This window comes from Sarcophilus harrisii, chromosome X (assembly GCF_902635505.1).
Source record: "Sarcophilus harrisii chromosome X, mSarHar1.11, whole genome shotgun sequence".
Lineage (NCBI taxonomy): Eukaryota > Metazoa > Chordata > Mammalia > Dasyuromorphia > Dasyuridae > Sarcophilus > Sarcophilus harrisii.
In genome coordinates, this window is record NC_045432.1 from 24560444 (window position 1) to 24580403 (window position 19960).

The window sequence follows — 19960 nt, forward strand, 5'->3', positions numbered from 1 at the left end:
ACACACACACACACACACACACACACATATACTCACAGATTTTTGTAATATCTACACAAACAACTATACACTTCAGTTTCTTCATTATACCAAATTCCATTCAAAACATGAATTGCCCAGTTGACTGTCTACAGTCAAGAAATTATGTAGGGAAAAACTAAAACTCATCATATGTTTTTGCTTTTGGCAGAATAGGGACTAAATATAACTGTATATTGAATGGGAAGGAACTTGAAATTACAAGTAGAATATAGAATTGAGAAGTACAAAAGGGACAAATGTTTCAAATATGAGCATCATATTTGTTGAAAAGATGCAAGACCAGGAAAATATATTCAAATAAAGGCACTGAAAACTCTGATGCATTTAATTATTTGTTATCCCACAAGCATGGTTATTCTGTCCTTGCCTGGGTTTTTCAATTTCATTGCACCTTCTCATGTCATATTAGTTTCATCAACACCCTCTAAAATTATACCATGGAAAAGCCTCCAAATGTTCTAATGGTTAGCCTTTGGTGCATTTTCTATGCCGTACATATGTAAGTTAAACATTCATATTATGATCCATCATGTATTGAATTTTTATAAGCTATAAAGGGATCTCAATACCATGGATAATGTATGAAAGCCATACTTGTAAAGATATATTGACAAAATGGAACAGGTCTAGAGGAGAGTGACTAATATGGGGAAAACATGCTAGGAAGGTTATATGAATGCATATCATACAGGAGAGAAAATTGGAGGAATATAAGTGTTCAACTAGTTTGTATTAAACACTTATGTGTCATGAGACACAGTAAAGAATATTGAGGTTCTCCTTCTACTCTCTGTGTAACCCTGGGCAAGTCAGCTTATCAAGTAGAGTCTTTTTAAACTGTCTATGATTTTAAGTGACATAAAAGTTACCAATCTGTATTGGGAGAAGGATTCCCTCATCTTGAATTTCTGAGTATAAATGAAATCTAACATCCAATCCTTTGTCTCTTATCATTTTATATGTCAAGGAATATGCTCATCACTGAGTATATCAAGCAAGAAAAAAACAGTATCTTCCACAAGGGCACTACATACCAATATGGGAGAAAACATAGGAGTGAACAATACAAATTACATACAAAGTAGATATAAAATAATCTTAGTTAGAAAGACTCTATTAGACGAAAGGCACTGAGAATGTTAGCTCTTTCATGGTACAGAAGAGGGATATATTTATACAGTTTTGTCCTAAATGGTAAAACTAGAAGAACAAAACAACTTGATTGGAAAGAAATTTTCAGATCATTAAAACAAATGACAATCAAATACTCAAAAATTTCCAACACTAGCCTCATAAAGAGTTGTCTTTATAAAGGGTTATCCAATGATACCATGAATTAAACTCTAATTTCAGGAGAAAAAAAGGTCCCCAATACATTGCATGTATACATTAAGAGAAGCTTATGAGCAGACATGGACAAGGGTCACACAGGATGGGCGGGAATGGACAAACTATAATCACTAGAAGGACAATTCAAATTAAATGGAGTATAACAATATCTAATAATAGCATTTTAAAATGATGACAATGACAGCATTTATATATTTCTTTATAGCTTGTAATAAACTTTATAAATATTTCATTCAATTCTCAAAATCTTGGAAGACAAGAGATATTAGCCCCCTTTTACAGATGAGAAAATTAAGGCAAAAAGAGGTTATAAGACATGACAAAATGTCTAAGGATAGATATGAACTGAAGTCCTCCTGGCTTCACATCAAGTACCTTATTCATTGCATTGCCCAGTATCATTTGAAAATAACGACAAAAAACCAATACAAAAATAAAAATAACAGTACTATAAGAATACAGAGTGTCAAAATTAACAAATCTCTGAATCACTGAACAGAAAGATAAAGATTATAAAACAAGGTTTTTGGTCTATAACTCTATAAAGTTTTGAGCTGCCATGAGGAAAATAAAAGAATGAAAGGATGGATGATACTGCTACTTGATGTAAACGGAATGTTAATGAAAATCAATTAGGAGAAGGAAGACACACTTAAGGCATTTTTTTTTTGCTTTTCTCTCTACACAGGATAATGTCTGTTCTAGAAAGGAGAAAAGTCAAATGGCTGACAGTTACTAGTAGAACAGAGGCAAGGGGAAGAAAGCACTAAGCTGAGACTGATGAATTGAAGTCATCTAGACTACATGAAATACTTTCTCAGATACAGAAAGAACTCATGTTTATGCACCCTAGCTTCTTTTGAGACCAAACTAAAATCTGACTTGCTATATGAAATCTTTCCTGATTCCCCTTAATCTTAGTGTGTTCCCGGCAAAGGCCAGATGAGGAAGGAAGAGCACTTCTGAGAACAGGAGTGAAGATCTCTCTAGAAATCCCTAGGACTCAGGTGAGTGTGTCTGGCCCAAGAGGGCTGGTGATTAAAATCCCAATCCGTTCACAAAACATTTATTAAACTCCTAGATAATGTTCTACAATGGATCTCTGTTGTCATGAAACACAAGATTAGTGATCACAGTCTAATACTTTAAGCGATCCGGAGTCAGGAAGACCTGAGTTCAAAGACAGCCTCAGATACTCACCCACTGTGGGACTCTGGGCAAGTAACTCAATCCTATTTGCCTCAGTTTTCTCATCTGTAAAATGAGGTAGAAAAAGAAATGGAAAACCACTCTAGTTTTTTGCCAAGAAGACCTCAGATGAGCTCATAAAAAGAGTCAGACACAACTGAAGTGCTTGACCAACCACCAGAAAAAGAAGTTTAATAAGATGGTTTAAGATGTTTATAAATGGTAACAACTTAAGAGTATGAATGGGAGAAAAATTCAGGACAGCATGAGTTGAAGCCAGGGAATTGAATACAAGGAAAAAAGTTCAGAAACGATCCAGGTAAATGTGGCAAGAGTCCCTCACTGGACAGGTAATCAGAATGGTTAATGGGAAATCACAGGAACATGGCCAGATGGCTAATAAAGACCAGATAAGTGTCAGTGGTATAGTAGCTCAGTATGTGATGTCCCTACCATCCCCACTATGAGGAGATGACTCAGTATCAAGATGATTAAGGAAGTTTCTTAGTTCTCTTCAGTTATTGAAAAAGTTCATTAAAAATTTATATTTATCAAGCTACACAAAGACCTCAGAGTCCATCTAGTCCAGTCTTGTCAGGCTACAAGTAAAGAAACTGAGGCACAGGGAATTTTAGAGATTTTCTCAAGCTAACACAGGTTATAAAAATGAGGAGTATGGTTTGAGTGCACATGCTCTGACTCCAGAAATCTTTCCACTGAACTATGCTGCTTTATTTATGTCTTCTTGTATTTATCTGAAACTTTTATGTGTCATTTCTAAAAGTGTTACCTAATAATTCTTGCTAGATTGGGGCTGCTGAAAAAAACCAAAGCCTAGTGTCTTCCCTCTGTGCATTATGTCAAATTTATCCTGAATATACATATGTTTTTATGCCATCTTCCCCATTAGAATGTGAGCACCTTAATTTGGATCTGTGCTCAAAGGGCCATCAAACTGTGCATACCCTTTGATCCAGCAATATGTCTATTGGGTCTGTATCCTAAAGAGATCATAAAGAGGGAAAAGGACCCACATGTGCAAAAAATGTTGGTAGCAGCCCTTTCTGAGGTGGCCAAAAACTGGAAACTGAGTGGATGCCCATCAGCTTGGGAATGGCTGAATAAGTTATGTTATATGAATGTTATAGAATATTATTATTCTATAAGAAACAATCAGCAGAATGATTTCAGAAAACACTGAAAAGATTTTCATGAACTGAGGCTGAGTGAAGTGAGCAGAACCAAAAGAACATTGTCCATAATAATAACAAGATTCTGTAATGATCTACTGTGATGGACTTGGTTCTTTTCAAACATGAAGTGGTTCAAGACAATTGCAAAAGACTTGGGATGGAAAAAGTCATCCTCATCAGAGAGAGAACTATGAAGACTGAATGTGGGTCATAGTATAGTATTTCCACCTTTTTTGGTGGTGGTGGTGGTGTTTGCTTATTTTTTCTCTTTTCTCCTTTTTTTCCCTTCTGATCTGATTTTTCTTACGCAACATGACAAATATGGACATATGTTTGGAAGAATTGCACAAGTCTGCAGAGAGGAGAGAGGAAGAAAAATTACTAGTACTTCCAACATTAAAGAAGTATAACCATAAGAGCACCACTCAGATACACCAAAGAGTGTTGTATGTACTTATATGAAGTTTTGGAAAGTTATTGCAGATTCTCGCTGAGCCGTACACAATTGGAATGGGGACTTAGATCAAACTTAAGGAGTAGGAAGTTGAAGCAAAAGATCCACTAAAAGACTAGAAGATGTTGAGCGTTGGAGTGTCTGGATATCTAAAGCTGATGATTGCTACCAAGACACAAGGCATCTCTGAATCTCGTTGATCTGGAGGGACTTCTACAACCATAGTCTTCATGTTATAGAGGAAGAACATAAGGCATAAGAAGTAGAAATGACTTCTTCAAGTTCATTCATATCCCTAAAACTGGAAAGGACTTCCAGGGTCCAATTTCCTAGTACATTATATGGGAGGAAACTGAGGACCAAGGAAGGGGAGCGTCAAGCAATATGAGAAGAATTTGATCTGCGATCCTATCTCCAGAGTTGATACACTTTCCATTGTAAAAATCTCTCTCCTAACACTGTTTCATTTTCAAAGCCTTCAAGAAACCAGAGTCACCTATGCCACTATAATTGTCATCAGACAAAAAAATCAATATAATGAAATATAAGCTATTAATATTGATGCCTTATTGTAGAGGGATTGGGAAGAGGGGTCAGTATAATAACTATGTGACTGTTGCCAAGTCACTGGAAACATTGAAGATTGAGTTTTTTCTTCTGTAATACAAAGAAGTTGAGCTAGATTTGTCATGACCTTTTCAACTCAACCAGTAACCTAGTGATGGCAGCTATAGTCTCCTGTAAAATGGACTCTTTGAGGACAGGAAATGTTGAGTTCCATACAACATGTTCTCAATGAGCTCCAAAATTTTAGCCCATAATCAAATGAGACCGAAGAAGAAGAAAAGAGAATTGATCACTGAGAAAGTTGGATCAGGAAGCACATTTGCCCTGTGTCTTACCCTCATGTGCCATTATCCCTACCCAACAGAATTTCTAGAAAGTTATATGGTAATATTTGCAAATTCAATTTGAGTATCAGCTGGCTCTATAGCTGGTTTTTAATATGTGACATCCTAGTGAAGGGACCAAAATAGTCACAAAGAGTCAAATATAGCCAGCTTTTTAAAAAAACACATGTATTTAGTCCAGCTGTGGCTATATCCCCAAATTTTTTGTTTCTCCTAATCTGGAAGCCACAAGGTTGTCTATTTATAAACCGACACAGGTGGATTAATTGATGCTGGTGATTCTGATGAGTAGACAAGACTTTTGTATTCAGATCAAATTCTATGTCAGTCACATGCTGCCTAAATGACCATGGGACAAATTATTTCACTGATCTCAGTGGGCGTTTTTTTTTCCATGTATAAAATGATGAAATTTGCTTAGATGTCTTTGATCCTATGATCTATTTTTTTAATGTTTTAAATTAACTCATTAATTAATTTAATATTTTCCCCCAGTTAAATTAAAAACAATCATATGATCTATTTCTAAATATATGATCTTTTGGGGATTCTACAAGCAGCTACTTCATATAATTGCAAAGAAATTACTACAATCTGGAAAATCAGCAAGGAATCTTATTTGGAAACTGGTTCCCTGAAAAATTTCTCTTCTTTAATGATTGACCAGGATATGTAACCAAGTATACATTTTTCCAACTGGGTAATCACTTTGCATCTCATCTAACATGATTGATTGCTGAAGGGAAAGTCTCCGGATTTGATTCTCAAGCCTCATACCAAAAGTCCCATATCAAAAAGTCTATGAGAGGGAGCAGCTAGGTGATGATGCAGTTATAGCCCAGGCCCTGGCACATGAAGGACCCAAGTTCAAGTTGTTAAAGACAATTACTAGTCGTGTAATCCTGGGCTTGTTAACTTACCCCTGATTGTCTCTACAATAACAACAATAAGAATAACAACAGTCAAAGTGCATTAAAGCTAGCACATCAAGCAAAAGATTTTAACCTACTAGGAGGTAAGGCGTTCCTGGGGACAATTCTTTTAAAAGAATGAGTCACAATTTGGTGTGGGAAAGAAAAGACCTAAAAACAGTAGTGTTCTAAGGAATGCTTTCATGGCAGCTCGAAAAGTCAAGTAATCATTGCTGCATTAATTTAGAAAAAGAGTGACATTGCCAAGGAGTCATGGTAAAGTACTCCCCCAGGCTTTGGAAAAGAAAAGAAATCCATAGTTTCCCTGAAATTAATATGCGATTCATTATCTGGAAGGCAGAGAGTACTTAATTTTTAAGAGCTGTGTGTGAGTATTGACATTTGAACCATATAGACTTAACTTTATTTACTGTGGTAACAGCATAGTAATGTTGATTTATTTAAACACTTCACTGAAGTGGCAGCTCCGTTTAATTAAATAGCAGCCTAATTGGGTTATGTTTGATTTAAAAGTTTCAAAACAAAACTATAAGATTTGTTAAAGGCTAGATTTAGCAAAGTTATAATCATTAAAAATTTACATTATGTGCTGAGGCTATACTGAGTTTCCTGGCGAATTTCCAAGCGGCAGACCTTTTAAAAGACTAATTGTCTGTGACTGTGTAATTCCCTGAGCACTGAGCCTGGCATGTCATTGACTTGCAAATACCAAGTTAGAACTCTGCCCAGAGCATCAAGGAAAAGGAGAAAAAACCTCTAAATGTGATGGAAGGAACCGACAAAAAGGAAAACATTGCGGTACGTTTTCTGTGGTCGAAAGTGCACATCGCACAATTACGGCACTCGGTGCAATGATGACGATGTCACTAGAAAAGCAGTCAGAATTTTCAAGCAAGCTTAGTAGGATGACAATCTCCAAAGAGTCAATATTTCATTCTAGTAAAAGGGCAAAAAAACAGACTCGAGGGAAGAGGCCGAGGCGTATTACGAACAACAATTTGTGCCTAAGAAATGGCATGAAAATATTCATCAAAGAGATGCATGATGGGAAACGGCCATATTGCCGATCATGGAACTAGAGTTAACAAATGAAGAATCAGAGTACTGAACCGGAGCCCATGGCAAGTTAACAGGTCTAAAGGAAGGCTGATAATATTAGGAAGGTAAAGGGTCTCCCTTCTATAAATTCTATGGGTGGAGACAGCCAAAAATCACACAAAATGAGAAGTCGAGAATGGGTGGTGAAAGGGAACCAATGGAGAAAAGTTCACATTGAGATCATCGATCCATTGACTTATAAGCCATAGATATAAATCCATGATTGGATACACCATACTCACATGACACCCAACTAGAGAAACAGAAAAATGGAGTTCAAAGAGAGCTATGTGTGTCTGCTATATTTTTTTTAATGGGTCAGGGTAAGCAGGCATAAAACATACTTAGATGAGAAAAGGAGGCCTTTACTAAACAAGCTACCTCATCGAATCATTTCTACTTTCTATTAATTCTATTCTCTTAGCAGGTAAGAGGAGGGCAGTGGACTAGATGATCTCTAAAGTCTCTTGAAGCTTTGAATTCTCTGATGGCACAATAATGGGATATAACTGCCAGAAGTGTCTAAGGTGTAGTTCTGATTATACCATTCTCTAGTGAAGAGCCTGTGGTAACAATGCACTTACACAGTCTGACATTTAAAGGCCCCCATAATCAACCTCCAATCTACCTTTACAAATTCACCTCACTTGATTCCCTTTGACCCACCTTATACAACTGTCAAAATGTGCCCAGTGGATATATTCCAAACTCCATATTGTATGAATCCCAGAGTATATTACCTCTCTTCCATCAACCTCTCAGAATTTTTATCTAAATGCAAGGAATAGGTCAGGGGCAGTCATCCAAATCCAAGGACTTCCTTCCCAGAGTCCTTAGTTACAAGATCTCCCCCTTAACCTATGGTTATATTTCACCCCCTCAAAAGACTATCATTTTATTGAAGTCAGAGTCAGTTTGACTGCTTAAAAAATAGTCAATCAACAACAATAATAACAAAAACCTATCACAACCAATACTTCAGCAAATTACCCATATAGGACACTTCTATTATACACCAAATTCTAAATATTTCCAAATTAACTCATTAACTATCTTTCCTTTTGTTAAAGGCAACATGATACAATTAAGAGAACAATGGCTTTACTCAGAAAATCTGCCTTCAAATTCTATCTTTGCCACCACCTACCAGACCTTGACTGTATCATTTAATTGACCTCAGTTTTGTCATCTTTAAAATAAGGCAGCTGGGACTGATTGCCTCTAAGGTCCCCTTCAGGTAACAAACTATGATCCTTTGCTTAACAGCATGTAATGGCTACGCTGAAAGTCAGATTTGTTAGCAAATTAGAGTTCTATTAAAAAGGAAAACAAAGAAGGCGAGGATGGTATCTGCAATGTTCTGAAGAAAAATAAAAACACATTTATGACATTGGAAAAGATTTCATGGGTGTAGCCTATGGTCTAGTACCCGGTACTCTGGATTTAAATGAACTGGCTCAGATATTAGAGGCTAACGGTAAAATAATTCTTTTTGGTTCATTATATAAGTACCTACAGTTTCCTCTGGGAAAATCTCTGAATATGATTCCTATCTAAGGCTCCAAAGATATGTTTCACAGTGTCCCCCAGATCACACATAAAGCATTCAAAGCAACAATGCATATATCAACTATAGTACAATCTCTATTCCAGCCAACAAAAATGCAAAAAAAAACACATCAAAGGACTCAAAATAAGCTATAAATAATGCATCAAACCACATAAAGGACTTAAACAAGTCCATGAACAATCAACATGATTCTCTTCCCTTGCTAGTAAGTACCACTTTCACGGGGCACTCAGTTTTGATTCCCATCAGAAAAGAAATAATCTTAGGATTGTGGGTGATAGTACCCACCAGCAAAAGTGAGTCTGACTTTTATTCCAAAAAGACCTATAAAGGTATCAGCTGGCCTTATGGTATTATCTAGATAGGTCACTCTAGAAGGGAAACATACTTGGAGTTACTCAGCAAGCAATCCCACTGGGGCCACACCATCAAAATAACTCATAATAATGGTGGGGTGCAAAGTTGGGATTTACTGCCCCCTCTTGTAGGGCTTTACTCCTTTAAGGTCCACGTTTATGATTCTCTTCTTACTATAAACAAATAACTCAGTCTAGGAACTTTGCTCCTCTAGAGAAAAGACCCTTGAACGAAGAAGAATTCTTGAATTCATGAATTTGGATTTATTCCAGATTCTGATGCTACCCAGAAAAGCACAAAATGCCTCGTTTTCTGAAAGTGGGCTCAATTCTAGAACAATCTAACCTTAGACCTGTAAAGGTAAAAATCTCCCCGGGAAAAATTCTCAGCAGTCTTAAAAATGCTCAAGCTCAGGAATTTGCCAATGGGATTGCCTTCTTTCTATCTGATATGTATATGTGATCATGAATACTCACACAACTATCTTTGCATGGCTGAGAACAGATATCTCTGCAGATACATCTACCTGTAACGTCAAGAGTCTGTCCTTTTTGTGCCACTTGGTCAAGTAATTTGTTCTTTTCTTGGCTACTCCCATGCACTTGAGATTATGCTACCCTCATATCACTCACCCAAAGCCAGATGTTAATGGAGAAGAAGAGGAAAAAAGTATGTTCCCACTTCTGGAGCCCTAGTTGTAATACTAGCTACTATAGCTAGAGGAAGCTGGATAACATAATGAATAGAGGGCAAAACCTGGAGATGGAAGACATGATTTTAAATACAGTCTAAGACAGTTACTGCTTCTAGGCAGTTACTAGAACATACACACACACATAACATACATATATATATATATATATATATACATATACATACATACACAGATATATATATATATATATATATATAAATAAGTGCACATATATATACACACACATATATATATAAATGCACATATACACACACATATCACAGATATATATACACATATATACGTATGTATGTATGTATTCACTTTTCGTCCCCTTTCCCTTCGGCTATTATGAAATGAAACAAGGGTAAAGGGAGTTTATTGACCTGCATAATTAAGGCCATCAAAAAAGACTAACTCCTCCCAAAACAAGATATCCTCTCACTATCTGAGTCTATGAATTCATTTTCCATTATTGAAATCCAACCTCCATAAAGTAGTAAAGGACAAAAGTATAAATAAATAAATAAATAAATAAATAGACAGACAGACAGACAGATAAATAAGCAAACAAACAAATGAATTAATAAATGAACAAACAAATAAGCAAATGACAAATAAATAGATGTACACATATATAAATATAAATAAACTAAAAATATCATGAACATACAAAAGGAATCACTTCCATATAAGTTCCCTAAGTTGATTAGAAAACCAAAATTATTTCTCAGTGCCTTAGTTTTCTTCCCAATGAAATGATGAAATTGAGTGCATAAGTAATGGTTACTGTGCATCTTCAACATCCATTTTCATATGGTAAAGAAGAAGGACAGGCTATAATATAAACAAGTATATAGGAACAAGGAAAGCTTTCCTGAAAAGATGTCACCAAAAATGGATGCTGAAGGATGTGAAGTTTACTCGCCAAAATTTTAGTAGGTAAAATTCATTCTAAGTAAAATGAATGATATAAATAAAAGTGAGAAAGAGGCAGATGAGTTCCCAAAGAAATATATTAGAAAGAAGCGTTAGAAAAAAGTATACAATAAGTCTAGAAGTCTTTTTTGTAGGTTGGAGATAGAAGGCAGAAAGGCTGAATAGTAAATTATTAACAGATTAGTCAAGAGTTAATGAGGATTTGAACTACAGCGGTGATAATACTAGAGGTGGTGGATGTATTAGTGGCAATAGTAGTAATAGCATTACAAGTAGGTTTCTAATAATAATAATAATAATAGAGAAGTAGTAGGAAAATAAATAATAGTAATTATAACTATAGAATAGCAATAGAAGTCGAAGTACCATTAATAATAGTAGTAGGAGTAACAGAAATAGTGGTAGTAATATTATTAGTCATAATACTAATTATAATAATAATAGTTATAGGAAGGCTAGTAGGATAACTAGTCATCATTATTGTTTTCATAGTAGTGGTGATGGTAGTTACAGAACTAGAAGTGCTAGAATGATGTGATGAATATGAAAGAATACCAAAATGAAACTGACTTTTATGCCTGAAGGAGGATGGGATGCAATCAGAAAATGAGCCAAGAATGACTGAGATTTTCAAAATGTTCAACTGGGATACAAATTGGGACATAGGAAAGAAAAGCAAATTTAGGGATAGAGAATAGTTTAGGGAAAAGAGGGCTAATTCATTTTAAACATCTCAAGGCAGAGGCACAACCTAAATATACAGCTCAAGGTGCTCAAAGAGGAATCAGAAATATTAAATTCTGAGTTCAGGACAAACTGAAGGCAATGACTAGATATCATCCAAATAGAGGTAGTAAGCATGGCAATGGATGAGATTGACAATTAAAGGAGTCTATAGAGATAAGAAAAGATGAGAAACAGCAGCTGAGGGTGGAAGCAGAAGGAGAGAGTGGAGAGAATTGTAGCAAAGTATAGTGTCAAAGAACACAAGGGAAAAGAGAGGATCCTTAAAGAAGGGGCAATCAATGCTCTCAAATATTACAGGGAGGTACAGAGTGTCGATGACTTCAAAAAGGCTGCTTTAGGTCATTGTTACACACAGCAATGAAACTATAACCTATGAAGACCAAAAATGAAATTGCCACTTTAACTAAGCAAAAACTCCTGTTAGATTAGAAAACAAAGTCATTCACACTTAATTAGGTTTAAAATCTCCTCCCAAGGGCGGAGGAAGAAGAGAACAGTAACAGTTGAAAAGAAAATTGCAGTTTACAAGTTCACATCATGAATTATAACTGAGAAGGAAATAGTCCATAAAAATCAATTTTTTTTATATTTTAAAGAGAGGGAAAAAGGTAGAAAGCATCTAGAAAGAGATGTAGAAAAAAGTTTTATGCTTTTTTATGTTTTTACTTTTAAAAGAGTTTATGCTTTTAATCTCTCATCCTTATTTTAAAGGCATAGTTTTGATCATGACTCTCCCATGTTCAGAAATCTTCAATGACTCCCAACTGCTCTTAATTGGAACAAATACTGCTAAACTGCTAAAGAAGATACTCTCAAGTCTTATCCTGTCACTAATCCATCCTCTTCATGAAGCTAGCAAACTGATTTCAATAAAGTTTGATATACAACAAAGTATATATATATATATATATATATATATATATATATATATATATATATATATGTATATAGAGATATACTCATTTCATAAACTCTATAGTCATACCAAATTTGCCTTTTCTACTATTTTGCAAATATACACTATGCCCAATTTGTACACATTTATATTTAAATGGACCCCACCCAGAGATTACACAACCTCCATACCTAGGCCTATTAGAAACTATATTCATCAAAGCACTGCTCAAGTTAAATTTTCCACATTATTTTCCCCCTTAATTTCTGCCTCCCTATTAATCCCCACCGATTTTCCTTGGATATCCTTTGTACATGTTTCTTTCATTTGAACCCATGCAGCCCAAATGACTCAATGATAGCAGATGTTTAATAAATTTACATTGATTCACTGCTGCATGACCTTCCAAGCCAGGTTACCCTCTTCTGAACTCGCTAATTTATAAGGGTCCTTCTTAACAGGTAACACTCTGAAATGAACACAATATACCAGCCATAGATTGACCAAGCAAGAATACAAAGAGAGTATCACCTCTCAAATCCCTGGGAGCAATCCTTTCATAAAGAAACTAAATGATTTTTCACACAGTTGATTCATATATTTGACATTTAAAGAAAACCCCAGATTACTCTCACAAAAATTCTTGTCTCTCTTGTTCATTCTGTTCTTTTGAAAATACTAAACGTGATGGAGCATGCTATCTGTCTTAAAGTATTTCAAGGACTGCCTTGTAAAGGAAGGCTATTTTCTGTTGACCCCCAAAGACTAGACCAGGAATAATGGATGGCTGTGGCCAAGAGGTCAATATGGGCTGGAGGTCAGGAAAAAAAGCCGGAGAACTCGAGTTGTCTCATAGTGGAAATGGCTGGCACATAAGGCTAGATGTTCCTTTCCTAATATGTTATTTTGAATATGGTTGTTTTCATGTATATTTTATGCTACGTGTCTACTGAAATCTCAAGTCTCAGATCCTATGATTCTCACTTTATAATTCATTTCTATTAAATTTCATCTTCCTAGATTCATTACAATGTTCTATCTTTTCAAGATCTTCTAGGATCTCAACCCTGACACTCAGGAAATTAGCTATACCTCCCTATTAAGATGCATGCAGTCAAAATCAATGTCATCTATGTTTTTATCCATGTTTTATTTATAAAAATATAAGAAGCAAAAATCCAAGCACTATCATATGGAGAATATCATTAGGGACCTCTTTCTAAAGATGCACAGAGACTTAAATGACAACCAATTCAGGGCAACCATTTAAGGCAGTTGTAAATGGATTCACTACTTTATTTTGTATTTTTCCAAATTCCCCTCCCCACCCCCTGACAAAAAACACAAGATCTTCTCTCAGAGCAGGCAATTGTTAACTAACTTTAAAATGATCAATTGCTTACTAAGTTCTAAGTAAACTATATTTCCATTATTTCCTGATCAACAACATTTGAATAATGTCCCAAAAATAATTAAATCAGCCTGGTATGACCTTTCTTATAGAAATTTTTTTGAAGTTTAGTGATCAATCACATCTTATTTTTCTAAATATTTAATCATGGTTCTATATAACAATATCATTCACAGCCCAATGACCTTCTAAGCCTCTAGGCTGACACAGACCAAGTGTGATCTTGTCAGCTGATTTTATTTTCTGTCTTAACATTATTCGATCCCAACCTATACTTTAAACTGAAAATTTCCAAATATAGCTTTGGCATACCTTGTCTCATTTGCCTCATATCTGAGAAGACGGTCTTCCCATATACGAGAGAATTATTCAGTGTAAGAACATGCATAATAACATGGGAGTCACTCTTTGTTTCACCTCACAGGAAATAGAGAATATGTAAATTATTGACTGGAAACTATAACAGATAAAGAAAATATAAAGCATTCACCAGAGTTCAGTCCCGAGACCACTCTCCTTGGGAAAGAAAACAGAATAAAAAGAAAAACAAGAACAATTCTATTCTTTCATCGCTGTTGGATTATTGTTGCAACCTCCCTGAACAGTCGCTGGAATACTTGAAAAGATCCTGAAATATGCATATATTCTTCTTTGGTGCTAGCATTTCTTTACAAGGCTTTTAAATAACAAGTTGATGAATGAGTTCCCTGTGCATCCACATTGGTCTATTTGGACACCTCAACATTTCTTCTTACTGGCCAGAACGTATTCTTTATATCATTTTAGAATTGGATAACTAGAGAGCCACCTATCCTTTTCTGGGTGAATTGTCCCTTTGAAATTTCTATTCTTCAGACTTGACTTGTTCTTTCTCTGAACCCTTTAAAATCAGTTCTTGTGAAATATAAGCCACTTCATATTAGATTAGTGGATATTTCTGCTTCTTAATCTTAAAAGATGCAATGGTCATTTCTCAAATATTTATATCCCATAAACGACAAGTTGATTCACCTTTTGGATAATTATAAAATGTTCATCTTTACAACTTAACTACCTATGCAGTTCAATGAAGGGTAGGAAGGAAGATCCCAGAATCTCAGTATGCTAACTAATCATAACCAGAAATTGAGGTTAAGTAGGATTTCCCAGTAACTTATTTCCACAGGAATATGACATCCAGAATCATTACGAACATTACTACCTTGGCTCCATACACAATACTAAATGAACAGATCCAATCACTAGTCTTGGAATCACTAATCACTCTTGGAAATTTGTTCAAAATAATTAAGCCGTTCATGGGCAGAAATGGCATACATAACTCTCACGAGACTATTCCACTTGTTGAATGTCTAATTCTAATATTTATACTTGCTTCTAATTCAGCATTGATAAATTTAAACTCATTATTATTAGATACATCCCTTTGTACCTTTTACCAGGCTAAAGAATTATTTTATTGAAATTATTTGCATAGATGTTGATATTTGCAAACCAGTAGGCTTCCCCCAAGCCAAGTTATGTAAACTTAGTTTTTTTTAAATATTTCCTCCTAAATCAATGCTCCCAGCATTTGACCATCGCATCTTTTAAGATTAAGAAGCAGATATATCCACTAATTTTTATGAACCGCTAGCACCTCTCTCTTCCAACACTAAACCCTCCATTCTCCATTTCAATCCCAACCACAAGTTATAACATTTAAATAATGACCAAAATACGTCAAGTTCTTTTTCAAAGCTCTAAGATCAAACTTGGGCTTTTTTAAAAAAAAACATTGTCCCATTCCTTGGATCTTCAAGAAAAAACTCAAGTGATTACGATCAAGAAAGCTGTGTCATATTAAGGTCTAATTAGAATGACTCCAACTCTTTTGCTGAATTTCCAAGAAACAAACCAAATAATGAAAGTAAGTTTTAAATGTCTCATGTTTAAAAATGTTACATGTTTAAAAATGGCAATACTTAAAAACACCTCATCCAGTGAACAGGTGTGGATCTCCTGGATAGTATGTGTAGGTAAATATTACTTCATTACTATTATTGTGCATTTATGAACATGTCAAGGTGCAATAGTACCCAAGGATTATTCATTCAGGATTTTTTTCAAATTCATGCTATAGTATTAATGAGATTTGTAGAAATTTTCACTAGGTTTGATCTTGACGAACAAGTACAATCCACTGTCATCCCAGACACTAGGGAGATTAGGAAATTTCCTACATTTGGAAAGGAAACAAAACATACTGAATTTCTAGTACAATCCTTGCATTGCAGCAAAGGAACTCTAAAAATTTATCTGGTCAATAGTTTTTTCTTAAAGAAAAAATGCTAAATAGCAGATATAATTACATGTTATAATGTGTAATCAATTTAACCAATAAAGTTATATTTTTTAAAAAATAGTGAAAATCCCCCCCACTTACTTGAAGCCACACACACACACACACACACACACACACACACACACACACGAAAACATGAACATCAGAGCAGGAACCATCTTCCTTTTCTGTTTGTAATACCAGTGCTTAGCACGAAGAGAACTGTTAACAAATAATTCATTCATTAATATCAAGAATGATCAGGAATCCCATCTAACAGAGGACTTTCCTCCAAAAAATGACTGTGTCCCATTGGTATGTTATTGCTAAAGGCCTCTTACTGGAAATGTTATAGAATGTATCCTAGTATGGAATGGGATTTTAGAAAAGTTGACCTCTGAATTCTTTTTCAATTAGAAAATTTTATGACATAAATATAGCATGAGGAAGTTTACTTGTTTATAAGATAAATATGATATGTAATCTTTTGTATATATTTTCTACATATTGTTAGATATCTTCTATGTTAAGATTTAAGTTTCTTAACGACAAGAAATAATTCATATTTATCTTTGTATTTTCAGTTTCTACTGAATTGCCTAGCTAGGGATGGTCAATCATCATACATTTATTAAGTACTTATTATGTGGAAGGCACTGTACATATATATTAAGTTCTAAATAAATGAATACATATTGATTACTAACTCTGAAACATCAGTGTCTTTTAAGTAAATCAGGCTAGCATCAGCAAACCTTTCTCTTTCTCTTCAGGAGGTTAACACAATACCATCTGTTCATCAACAACCCACACACCTACTCGGGCACAACATGACCAGTACTCTCAATAATACACTTCTATTAACGCTTGCCTCACAGAAGCAAGAATATTCTCCTAAACCTCTCCCTTCTTCCCTTCAATCTCCATCACAAAAAGAGATTTCTGAAACTGACATTTCTATAATAACTTTAAAGAATACAAAAAAAAAACCAACAAACATTGGCAAGGTAGAAAATGTAAATTTGGACGTGATTATTCTTGTTGCAAAGGGATTGTTTTACCCTTCACAAAGCATTTACTACACAGCACCTTTAAACTGTTACTTGATATGCAAAAATCCAGTTTACTTACACACACACACACACACACACACACACACACACAGTATTGGTCCCAGTACCATTACTATGTAATGTTTTCTCTGGCAGCCTCAGTTTCTTCATCAATACAATGACATTATAAGAATAAAAATGAAGCATTAGGAATTACCTACAAAAAAGGTAATAATTTTTTCATAATGAAGTAAGCTTAAAATCCTATAGATCCAGCAATTTTCAGGAGCTTATTTACTGTACAAAGCAAAATAAAACTCGTAGACTAAACTCAACATCAGGAAATGTAATTTCAATTATTGTAGGTTTTAGTAGTCTATGGAACATTAAGCACGTTGTTTCATAGTCATGAAGGTTCCCAATCAATACAACAAGGATAATATATCTCCCTCGAAACCTTTATGAAATGGAGGAGAGATTAGGGTTACCCCTTTGCCTCTGAAGTAATAAGAGGCAAAAAGTAATGTGGAGATCCCAAATAATATAGGATCAAAAGATAAAGCATTATTTGAAAGAGACAATAAAGAATATTAAAGGTACTTAACAAGAATATACATTTGTAACAGGAGCTATATCTGTGATGATTGTGAACACTGTGATACTTGTATGAACACTTGTATGTGACATTCATGTGTAAGAAGTTTAAATTTGCTCATTACTGCCTTTGCCTTTCCTGGGGACAAAGAAAAGCAGCAAATAACTGGGTTACTTGTAAAGCCAGGGAGTATGAAATCTGAATGGCACAGGAAGTGGAACTCTCTTTGAGTCACCAGTTCAATAGCGAGCTCAGATCATCTCAGCCACATGCAGAGGTAGGATAACCTTGTAAAAAGCTACAGAATACTTTCAAGTCCTCAGAAGTGGCTCAATCTATAGATAACTAGATTATCTTTTCCTATGAAAAAGCCTACACTCTGGAAGCACATGTAACACAAGTCCTTCCTGCCTTTGGCTAATCCATCCAGGGTACTTTCCATGTCCAGAATTAACTGGAGGATTAAACAGCAAAATACTCAAAATATCAACAGTATCAAATTTACATTCTATATACATTGTGAAAGTCTCCAACCGGTATTTCTTAGTGCATTTCCTATTTAAGAGGTGGAAGAAAAAATTATAACACCCTGAGTGATTAAAAAAAATGAATTTTAGGAGAATAGAAGGCAAAAAAAAGAAAAGACAGTACTGGAACGAAATGGTCCAAATGCAGTTTTTTTGTAAAACAATGGTAATGTCAAGGCTACCGTAACCTCCTATTCAGAAGCAGACTCATGAGAACACACGTAGGAGGGTCTAGAAAAAGGATGGCATAGAGGAGTGCCAGGTTAGCAATACAATTCATTATTAAACTCTTGATGATCAATGGCTGTTCTTGAGGGCAATGGAGAAATTAACCTAAAGTACCTCGCCTTTCATGACAACTCCAAGTGATTGAATTTGAAGACTTCCTGAGACTATAAAAAATACAGACAGGAGACACCGTAGTTCCTAACAAGAGCAACTGAATTTAAGCACTGAATGAATTCTTACTAGGATCAAACTAGATTTTTGGAAGGTGCTTTAAGATCCCTAAAAGGGAACATGGGTATTGGAAAAGCTACCAGCATGATTAGTGTGGAACTTACGTTAGGTATTTCAATTTATTCCTTTTCAATATAGGATAAGTAAAGTACTATATATAATTGGAATATGCATATGTGGTCATGTCAAATAACTGGGTTCATGTCAAGGTGACATGATTTGGCTTACCAGAGGGCAGCATGAGGTAACAACAAAATTTCAAAGGGCCGTAAAGGTTCAGCCAAGAGACTAATTCAATAAAGCCAGAGACCACATGCTTAGACTGATGAGTCTTGCCATCCACTGAGGAAATGGAACTAAATGGGTTTGTAAACACCCCGATAAAAATAGAGAGCACAGAAGTTCCACGCAAAGTCTCATGGTGTTGGACAGAACACAAAACCACCAGAGGGAGTGATACATCTGCACCTCTCTCTCTGGACCTCATAATTGAAAAGGGTCAACTACCAAGTCTTTAATTAGAACTATACAAACAGCACCCCCTGGTGGCTAAAACATCCATTGTGAATACAGAACTGGTGATAAAAATTTTCAGTAAAAACAAACAAGAGAAAAGATGGGAGGGCATTAAATGAAAGGGTTTGGATCTATTTTGCTCCAATCTCTGGGATTCTCTCAATTTCATCATAATTTTTGGAACAATACGTAATGGTTACTAGTGTCATACCCCCCCCCCCAAAAATGAAAGGAAAAGGACCTTAGATGTACACATAGATTGATGACACCTCTTTTCAGAGTAGCCAAAAATAAGAGAAAATGAGGTAACAAAGGCTCTGGAAGAAAGAGGAATTACCCAAGGTCATCCACTAAAGGAGTTAATAAACATAATTATACTCAATTCTACTAGCTGACCAATTTAATATTATTTTTACACTGATGTGATAGACTGTGAATAGGTATATCAGGAGATGTTTTAGACAAATTCAAAACATTTCTTCTTTTTTTATTTTGATATTCTGACATTTTTATTCTAATCCATTAAATGTGAGAAACAGCACATTACGGGAAACCGCTTTGGACTCTTGAATCAAGCACCCTAGAGAATTCATGGTAGAATTAAAATGATTTGCTTGAAAACAAACAAAAAAGAAAAAACACAGGAAAAGCAGAAATAAGAGCTTTCCTCCTACAAATGTGGAGAGGATTAAAAGAGACTAAGCAGG